Genomic DNA, 9727 nt, shown 5'->3' with positions numbered 1-9727 from the left:
CAGTTAGGACTGACATCATTGTTTTGATCACACCTGATGAATATCTTGTGATTTGTGACCACACTTGCCTGAGTGCTTCTCAGTTCTCAGAAAGACAGAAGCGGCATCATTTGTCACACCTCTAAAATAGTATCAGCATTGCCAAGTATCAAACATCCAAAAAATGGTAACTAAACAATGAAGTAAAATAATATGATTGACATAGACTCTTACAGCAGAAGCACAGTTTTGTAATGCTGTCTAATTATCAGAATCTGTGTGTTCATAGTCTGAGGCTGCAAATATAATTGCAATATGTCCACACAAAATATGCATGATTCCCATCTCCTAAAGTCAACTGTCGACACATTACGTAAGTGCATGTGGATGTACTATGTTTCAGAACATTTTAAATAAAAATGTTGTTTTTGTCTTTGGTTATGAATCAAATCTGAAAGAGATACTATGAGCTTACCTACCTTAAAATAAACAACACTATAGTCTCATGGGGAGGAGACATTAACCACAGGAAGTAGATACCACATTTCTGCTCATGACAGAGTGCAACAGAAACCTTTGAGAGATGCTAGACTGAGAACAGGAGATAAAAGAAGAAAAAGCTGATAATTTGGAGCAAAGATTTTTAATATCTTTCTATTTTAGATTTTTTTTTTTACTTAAAGGTAAGGAAACATATATAACATATATTTAAACAACAATCAAAAACTTGTATTTATATTACAGTTTACTTTGTAAAGTATTAATTACTGACAGAAAGTGTTGTGTTTGCTGTTTCCTCAACAGCAGCACCTGGAAGAAATTAAATTTATTGTCATAGTTGGAGGTGAAGTCACTTTACCTTGTGAAAATGGAAAAGATGTTCATGAAAGATGTCACAATAATACCTGGCTCTAATTGATTAGAGAAACAATAAAACAATAATGCTGCTGTAACACAGGAATTTAGCACCGGCTGCCAAAGATGCCACAGCTAAATAAAGCAGCGCGGGTGTTACAGAAAACCTTTCTCACGTTATAAAAGGACAAAGGTGAAGATGATGGTCATTATGACTACAGACAGTCATCAGACCATCAGGTCAGAGGTCAACATTTAATTTTATTTTATTTATACAGCGCCAAATCACAACAACAGTCGCCTCAAGGCGCTTTATATTGTAAGGTAGACCCTACAATAACACTTACAGAGAGAAACCCAACAATCATATGACCCCTTATGAGCAAGCACTTTGGTGACAGTGGGAAGGAAAAACTCCCTTTTAACACGAAGAAACCAGAACCAGGGAGGGGCGGCCATCTGCTGCGACTGGTTGGAATGAGAGAAGGAGGACAGGATGAAAGACATGCTGTGGAAAATAGGGAGAGATTAATAACAAGTATGATTCAATGCAGGGAGGTCTATTAACACAGTGAGTGAGAAAGGTGACTGAAGAAGTAGTGACATGACATGATATTTTAAATCTTCACATAGTACTTCCATTGTGTTGGTAATACATACAACACTAAGTAACAATCTTAGTTTCTAAGTTTATAAGGCTGTTTGGCAATTTTCAACCAATAAATTATTAGTTGACCTTTGTAATGGGGAAAATTTTGGTTTATCCTCATATTTAGATATAAGCATGCAGATGGCAGCGCAGTGGCAAAAGCCCTCCTATCAGAGATCATCTCCAGATGGGGTATCCTGGAGAAAATCACAAGTGATGATGGCACCCATTTTGTAAATCAGGCACTGAAAGAAATCAGTGTGAGAGTGGGGTTTAGATTACAAACACATTGTGCATGGAGGGGCTGTAGAAATAGCGAAAGACTCCTTGAAAACCTCCAGCACACCTCAGTCCCTATGAAGAGTTGTATGGATGAGCTGCCAGAATGGGGGCTGAAACCCCAAAGTGGACAGGCGTGTCTACAGAGCTATGTAACAGTGAACTGATTGTGTATTGTCAAAATCTCCCCAAGACTCTCTCGCAGATACACCAGACAGCGAAGGCAGTCCCTCCCAGAATGGCAGAGGAACCCCTGCACCCTTTCAAGTCAGGTGACTGGTTGCTGGTGAAAGGCGTAAGAAGGAAACACTCGAAGGCAAAACGCTGGTTGGGCCCATTCCAATTCCTGCTGACCACACAGACAGCAGTGAAGGTCGCGGAAAGAGGCAAGTTGATCCACGTCAGCCATTGTAAGCTCTTCACAGGAGAATTGCCTGTGACACAGAAAGTACAACCAGACAAAACACATTGGGCAGAATAATCCTCGCACCTCATCCAGGTAGTAGGCTACCCTCTACCTGCAATGATGTGCCAAACCGAGAAGCAGCCCTTGTGCTATTCACAGGGCTGCCTTGTGGTCGAGCCTCTGGGGAGACCTGCAGCTGAAGACCTGCAGCTGAACACCATGCCAAAGCCCAGAGACATCCGTACAATAGGAGGAACTGCCAACAAGCAGAGAGACAAATCTCTAAGTATGGCGGATGCCTTGAACTACACTATGTATACTCAACCACTCAAGATTTAAGTTTTGATCTGTGTAATGTGATTAATTGTAAGGGAAAGGGTGACAGTTGGAGAGGGTATGATTTGTATTTGTGTAGGCCACCAAGGGGATGGCCCGAACCTGGAGACCGAAGCTGGTGCAGTAGCTGGGACGATGTGTGGTCTCACTTGCAACCAAATTATTGGGGCCCAAACAAGGTACGAAATCTGCGCTTTTCTCATTAAAGAGAGGCTGGGTGGGACTGGGACCAGATCCAACCCCTTGCTATTGACCATAAATGGTCTGAAACAAAATCCCTGGTCCATCGCATATTCAGGACGATGTTATGATCTGTCTGAAGAATCATTTTACATGATTATCAGAGTAGACCAGGCAGGCACAGATAGCATGGGGATAATTAAGGTAGTTCTTCACTCTAAGGCGGAAACTGTCGGTGGGGGTTACATTCCCGTCAACGGCACTTCAGCACCACAAAGATTAAGGGGTGAATGTCACGGATTTGGCCTACGAGACCTCCAGAGACCTATTTGTGAGGTATGTAAACATATCCTCACCAGAGGACATGATACAGGTAGAAACAGGGTACATAGATAAAAACACCTGGCTGGATTGGATAACATACACAGCCAGTACAAACAACATGATAGAGTGTGTGGCCTGCTCTACAGCGCGCCCCACACTGTTCACTGTGACTGCCCCTTTATTGTTCAGGGAGGACAGGCCAGGATTTGACTGCATGTTACAGCTCCACATGAAGGAGGAGGTGGGTCATGACTAACAAATTTTAAGTGGACTTTTCCCAGTAGTCAGGAAGGGTGTCACTCCTCCTCTGTTTTCCCCAAGGGCCGGAAATTACACCTGTTTAACCAGGGTAAGTGTCACCCCTATAGGAAACTCAGACGCTGCATGGTGCAATGAGGTCATAGATGTCACTGAATGGGCAAATATGAGCAGCATTAATGTTGCTCGTGCTGACCGCTCCTGGTGGTGTGGAGACAAGACCGTGAGAGACACTCTGCCCAGTGGTTGGTCAGGAACTTGTACTATTGTGAGATTAGCGCTCCCTATAGTGTTAATGGGATCTCATGCTACTGCAGAGACCGTTGTGAGTAGAACTGGTAGAACCATGTCAGAAGATTCTGATTTGACTAAAAACTCTCCAACTTACATAGATGCTATAGGCGTCCCTAGAGGTGTCCCTGATGCATACAAATTAGTTATTTCTTAGATGAAGGATGTGTGTGTGTGTCAATATGTCCTGGTGAAAAATGCTTAGCTATGCTTAATGATGTTTCAATATGTTATCTGCTAAATGTTAGATCGTAGAGGGACAAATTCTAGGAGGTTCCTGAAGCAATGTTAGTGGAAAGTCTTCCCTGCCCAGCAATAACCCAGGTGGGACGAAGTAAGCCCTTGTAGCTAAAAGATAGAGGGATAGCATTTTACATTTCCAATAAGTAGGATTGTGGGTTTGTGACTTACACGCAATTTAAAATTAGTTAGATATGACAGTGTGGTTGAACCTGATGCTTATTTTTGTCATGTGTATGGCACGCAAACAGAGCTGACATTAACCACAATGTCATCAAAACACCTCCTACCCTAGTACCCTAGTTCGCTTTCCTGACCTCAACAGACTGTTCTCTCTGTTGAGGTCAGGAAAGCGATTCCGCTCCCTGAAGACCAACACAGAGAGACTGAGGAGGAGCTTCTTCCCGCAGGCGATACGGTCTCTCAATCACACCACCACACAGTACTGACCCACACATATGGTTCTTACACACACACTGGACTTTCTGGACTTTGGTTTTGCACAACACTGGTCACTATATTCTTCATTTCCGGTTAATACTTGTACAGCTGCTGTTATTGTGTATATATTTATTTATATTTAGATTTCTTCATACATTCTTATATAGTTCTATATTGTGTATTGTGTATTTTGTTGTACAGTTATTTTATTTTCAACTTTAATTTATATATTTATCTTTATCTTATTCTTCCCAGTTAAATTTACCCTTCATTCTAATTTGTGTTGTACAGTTATTTCATTTTTAACCTTAATTTATATTTTATTCCTTCCTAGTTAAATTTACCCTTTTTAATTTTTCATATTTATTTCCTATCTTATTCATAGCCTTTTCCTTTTTTGTTCTCTTTAGGTCACGAGCAGTTGTCCAAGCATTTCACTACATATCGTACTGTGTATGACTGTGTACGTGACAAATAAAAATTTGAATTTGAATTTGAGTTCTCAGAAAAAAATAATCTCATGACCACAGTTCTCAGACCACTAAAATATCTCGTCCGTGTTATCCTCTATAAAACATTAATGTGTTACATCTAGGAGTCAAATATGGTTTAGAAGTTCAACTCCCTCATAGTTCCATGTGCTGTCCGTCATGCCATGAATCCTGCTGTTTAAAAAGCACAAATGTCAATTTTCCCAAAGAAGCACACATACTGTATAGTGACACGCGTTTGTGCTAGCTGGTTGAGTATATATGGTTAAAGGATAGAAATACCCTCATTATATTGTGTCGTAATGCTAATTTTGAAATATAAAAGTAATGCATGGTCGATTCATTAGAGACTAGTTCTGAAACAAAACATTTATATTCTTAAAATGTATTCATTCATCAATATTATGCTAAAAAAATACAGTGTGAATTCGATTTAAACAGGATATAAGTTTAAACTGAACAAAATGAAGACGTTAATGTGATCTGCCTAGACTGAAAACCACCAGTCACAATGAGGTGGAGACAGGAAGTAGGCTGGATTCTACACTTGTCTTGAGACACAAGTACAGCGACATTGAGACTTGAGGTTATAATAAAGAAGAAGACAAAGAAGCACAATGGTTGAATTTGCAATATTTAAAATTCTTCTTATTTTGATGCTTCTATTTACAGGTAAAGAAACATATTTAAAATATGTATCAAACCTATACTGACATTGCTAATGATGGCTCAGGACGTAATAGTCATGTAACTGAAACTGTTTACTATTTTTAGTTAACACGATGAGTTTAGGAAATTCTTGAACCATGTGCATTTTATATATATAAATATAAAATTATGCCCTACATACAATATAAAAGCTGTGTTTGAGTCTAACGTTATCATTTTCATTTATCTACTTTTGTCACCAGCAGTTACTCAAATGACCAAATTAAGCTCTAAAGTTGGAGGTGAAGTCATGTTGCCTTGTGTAAATGGAAAAGATTTTCACAATAGCTATAACAGTACTACTTGGCTCTTCAGTGGTTCAGGAAGCAATGAAACAGTGTCACTGTTTGAACATGGGCAGTTTAACGGTGGTCTCAGAGCTAAATCACACAGGTTGAGTGTTACACTGGACTATTCTCTGATTATAAAGCAGGTCACATCAGAGGATGATGGTCATTACACCTGCAGACAGTTCAAATCAGGAGAGCAATTTACAGACTCTTTGGTTTACATGTCTGTTATTAACAGTGAGTATTGACATTACTGTTTTCACCTTTAACTGCTTTGTTACAGCGCACTCAAAGTACAGTGAATAAGTACATTATCTTGGCCTATGCTGACACCTGTATATTTAATGAGAGCTTAAAAAAATCAAGGAAAAATCTGAACATTAACGCCTACAGTGAGTGGATCTAATAGCTCATTTATAATCATGGATAAGTTTTCTGATCTAATTAAGCTCAATATGTTCCCCTCCATGATTCAGTATAAAGATAAAACATTAGTTTTTATTCTTTACAAATGATTTAAAATAAAAAATGTGATGATTTCACCAGTCTGGTCTATTTGTTCTGTTTGAGTGATTTACAGTATATACAAAGTATTGCATATCTTATAGTACAGTAGTGCTGTTGCATACAAGTGAGAATATGATAAAAAGTTTGAAGAGATTTCATACTGAATTGTTTTGTTTTTATATTGATAGATTTGTAATTTTTAGACCCATTGTTTTTTGTTTAATGACTGTAGATAGTAAATGTGTATATTTTCTCACTGGATTTTTTAACATTTCAGAAGGGGACACAACAAAAGGAATAATTACATTAACAACAACCAAAACTGCAATATCAGCAAATGCCCCTGAATCTATAAGCGCTACATCAACCACAGAACCAGAGAAACCCTCAAAAACAGGTACAGTGTGAGCATCTAAAAATTAAAACTGTATGTGTTTATTTAATAAAAAAGCTGTTTCTGAGTAAATAATACAGATCAAACCATCACCAAAAACAGGGTTAACATTACTCTGGTAGCACATTGTCTCAATCAGGCAAAATGTTTTTTAAAAAACTAAAAATACATAAATTATTTCCACAATTTACATAGGCTGGAAGTAGCAGTCTTTTTTTTAGCAAGCCCTATCAACACTTATCAAATCTTATGAAATACTGACAGGTAGTGCCACGTGCTGCCATATTGCACAGGTGCAATTAGAGCAATAAGAAAGGGTATCTCTCTCGCTCTCCCATTTAGTGAAAATACACTGGATATAAATCATTTACCATGTTGATAACTGGTTTAATAAATACATAGTATTGTAATTAATAGCTATATTTTGTTAATTTCTGAATAAAATTTTTTTTCCAGTTCAAACCAAACACATGCTGATCATTTTAGCAGGTGGTTTTCTAGTACTCTTCATAATCCTGGCACTCATTGGATGGAAGAGAAATAAAAGTGAGAACACCACATTTATATTTGAGAAACACAAATATTTTTTTTAAATAAAGTTGTTGGACTTAAATTGTTGTTGTTGGAATTCCCTATTTTGTCTCTTTAGGGAACAAAACACAGAAGAGTGATGAAATTGTGAGTTTTAAACTGAATAGTCAAAGATGTTTATACAGCGAGGACTTCTATAGTTAATTTCTCTGTGGCTATAACATCACTTTATTTTAAGTATCAGTGGTTTAAATGAAAAATATCTAACAACCTCTATTTGTTCAGGAACTGAGCATGAATTACTGCGGTATACCACAAACCAGTCAGAAGGGGGTGAGATCACACACCAGTGCAAATTACACCTGTTTCATATTTTACTTATGATATATTTATCCTCTAACACACACACACACACACACACACACACACACACACACACACACACACACACACACACACACACACACACACACACACACACTATACACTGAACCAATTATTAAAAGTAATGGTACTCATTACATTTCCATTTTCCTTAGTGTCAGGGGTAGATGGTTGGGTGTCCAGATACAAAGAATAATAATAATGGACTGGATTTATATAGCGCTTTTCAAGGCACCCAAAGTGCTTTACAATGCCACTATTCATTCACACACTGGTGGAGGCAAGCTACAGCTGTAGCCACAGCAGCACTGGGGCAGATTGACACCAGAGGGGCCGATGGCACCAGCACCAGAGGTTCCTCTGGCCAACACCAGAGGCACCATTGGCCCCTCTGGCCAACACCAGTAGGCGGTAGGGTAAAGTGTCTTGCTCAAGGACACAACGACCAGGATAGAGAGCCCGGGGATCAAACCAGCGACCTTCCGGTTACAGATGCACTTCCCAACCCCCTGAGCCACGGTCGCCCCTTACAAATTCCTTATAAATGTTTATAAGGAATTTGAAATCTATATAAAACTGACATCAAAAGACATTTGTTGCCTAAATGCAACTTCACAAAAAATGCAAATGATTAAAAAAATGTGTCACCTTTTTTGAATGGTGTTGGAGTAAAAGTACAAAATAGTTTGAAAATGGTAAAAAAGTATATACTATAAATGTACCTCTAGAAATTAAGTAATGAGGTGTATTTGAGTATTTATGTTCATTTTCTATATTTTTCTGACTTTACTGAGTAGGCTGATCCTGCTTACTATCATACCATTGGTAACAGAAACAAGACCTACAAAGCCCCAGTAAGCTGTCTCACTGGTTATACTTAATGTTAGTTTTGTTGCATGAAGACAAATTTCAACAATTAGAATTTGCTGTGTATAATTGTGTTGAATGAAAAAAAACTTACATTATGCGTTAGGATTTGTGTGTGTGTGTGTGTGTGTGTGTGTGTGTGTGTGTGTGTGTGTGTGTGTGTGTGTAAAACCCCTACAGCAGATTAAATCAAAGCATCAAGGGTGCAATGAACAAAAATAACACATCTCACACATGTTTGAAATTCATGAAGAACAAAAAAAGTATAAAAAGCAATGACTTCACCAGTCTGGTCTATTCAACTATTAAACTAGACTAGTTTATTGTCTCAAAAAAAAAAATCAAATTTTTTTAAGTATGTCCCTCTAAAATAAATAATAGATAATATCTATCTGCAATCATTACTTTTGAGATTTAAATGTCTGTAAATTCAATCTAGAAATCTTTCTGAATCTGCACACTAGGAAATACTAAAAGAAGGCACAGGTTAATCACAAGAAATTTGATATCAAAAATATTAACATATCACCTCTGGTTATTTTTAATGTCTAGGCTAATCCTGCAGTTGATGTTTCCTATTCCTCCATCAAAAAGTCCAGGAATAAAACCCAGGTAAGTACCAGTATTGATCAAGAACAAATCACAGCAGCAAAAATTTTGTATAGATATTTTTTTTTATTTCTGATGACTGAAAAATTATGCAGTTTTTTTTATGTGTGTATTTATTATGTATTTATGTGTGTGTGTGTGTGTGTGTGTGTGTGTGTGTGTGTGTGTGTGTGTGTGTGTGTGTGTGTGTGTGTGTGTGTGTGTTGCTTTCCTATATTTTACAGGTTCAGAGTAATGACCATAAAGATGATGCACTGACTTTCTCCACCTTTGGCAAAGCCTCCAATAATGATAACAGGATCTACATGAACATGAAAAGCATACAAAAATCCAGGGGCAGTTATTTTTAATGATCAGAATATGCTTTATATTATTTGATATTACTGTGATGATCATTTAGGAACCTACATAAATCCTTTTTTTCCCTAAATGATTCATAAAGACAAATTTCAAAAATCAAAACAAAAAAACAACAACTTATAATTGTAACATTTTTTCTTTTTCGGACATCTTATGTTTAATAAAAAAATGAGATATTTTCTGTCAATTTACTTTGCGTGATCTGAATTCCAAACTTTGCTAACAGCCAAAACATTTTACACTTTTAATTTTTTTGCTATATTTTGAATAAATACTTATATTAATCAGTGGCAGGGCGTGGCCTGCAGTGCCGCTGCAAGAGAGGTGGTCACACCTGAGCGTCATCCA

General features: G+C 37.6%; 1 long non-coding RNA gene across 1 annotated transcript; it reads left to right on the top strand.

Moving 5' to 3' along the window:
* The first annotated feature begins 7277 nt into the window (after positions 1-7277).
* LOC113037221 (uncharacterized) lies at positions 7278-9485 on the top strand. The gene is made up of 4 exons (XR_003274603.1): positions 7278-7306; positions 7445-7492; positions 8963-9022; positions 9244-9485. It is a non-coding gene; the product is annotated as an uncharacterized LOC113037221 (long non-coding RNA).
* The last annotated feature ends 242 nt before the right edge of the window (positions 9486-9727 follow it).

The sequence above is a fragment of the Astatotilapia calliptera genome, chromosome 15 (assembly GCF_900246225.1).
Source record: "Astatotilapia calliptera chromosome 15, fAstCal1.2, whole genome shotgun sequence".
NCBI lineage: Eukaryota > Metazoa > Chordata > Actinopteri > Cichliformes > Cichlidae > Astatotilapia > Astatotilapia calliptera.
This window is presented reverse-complemented; position numbering and strand designations above follow the sequence as displayed.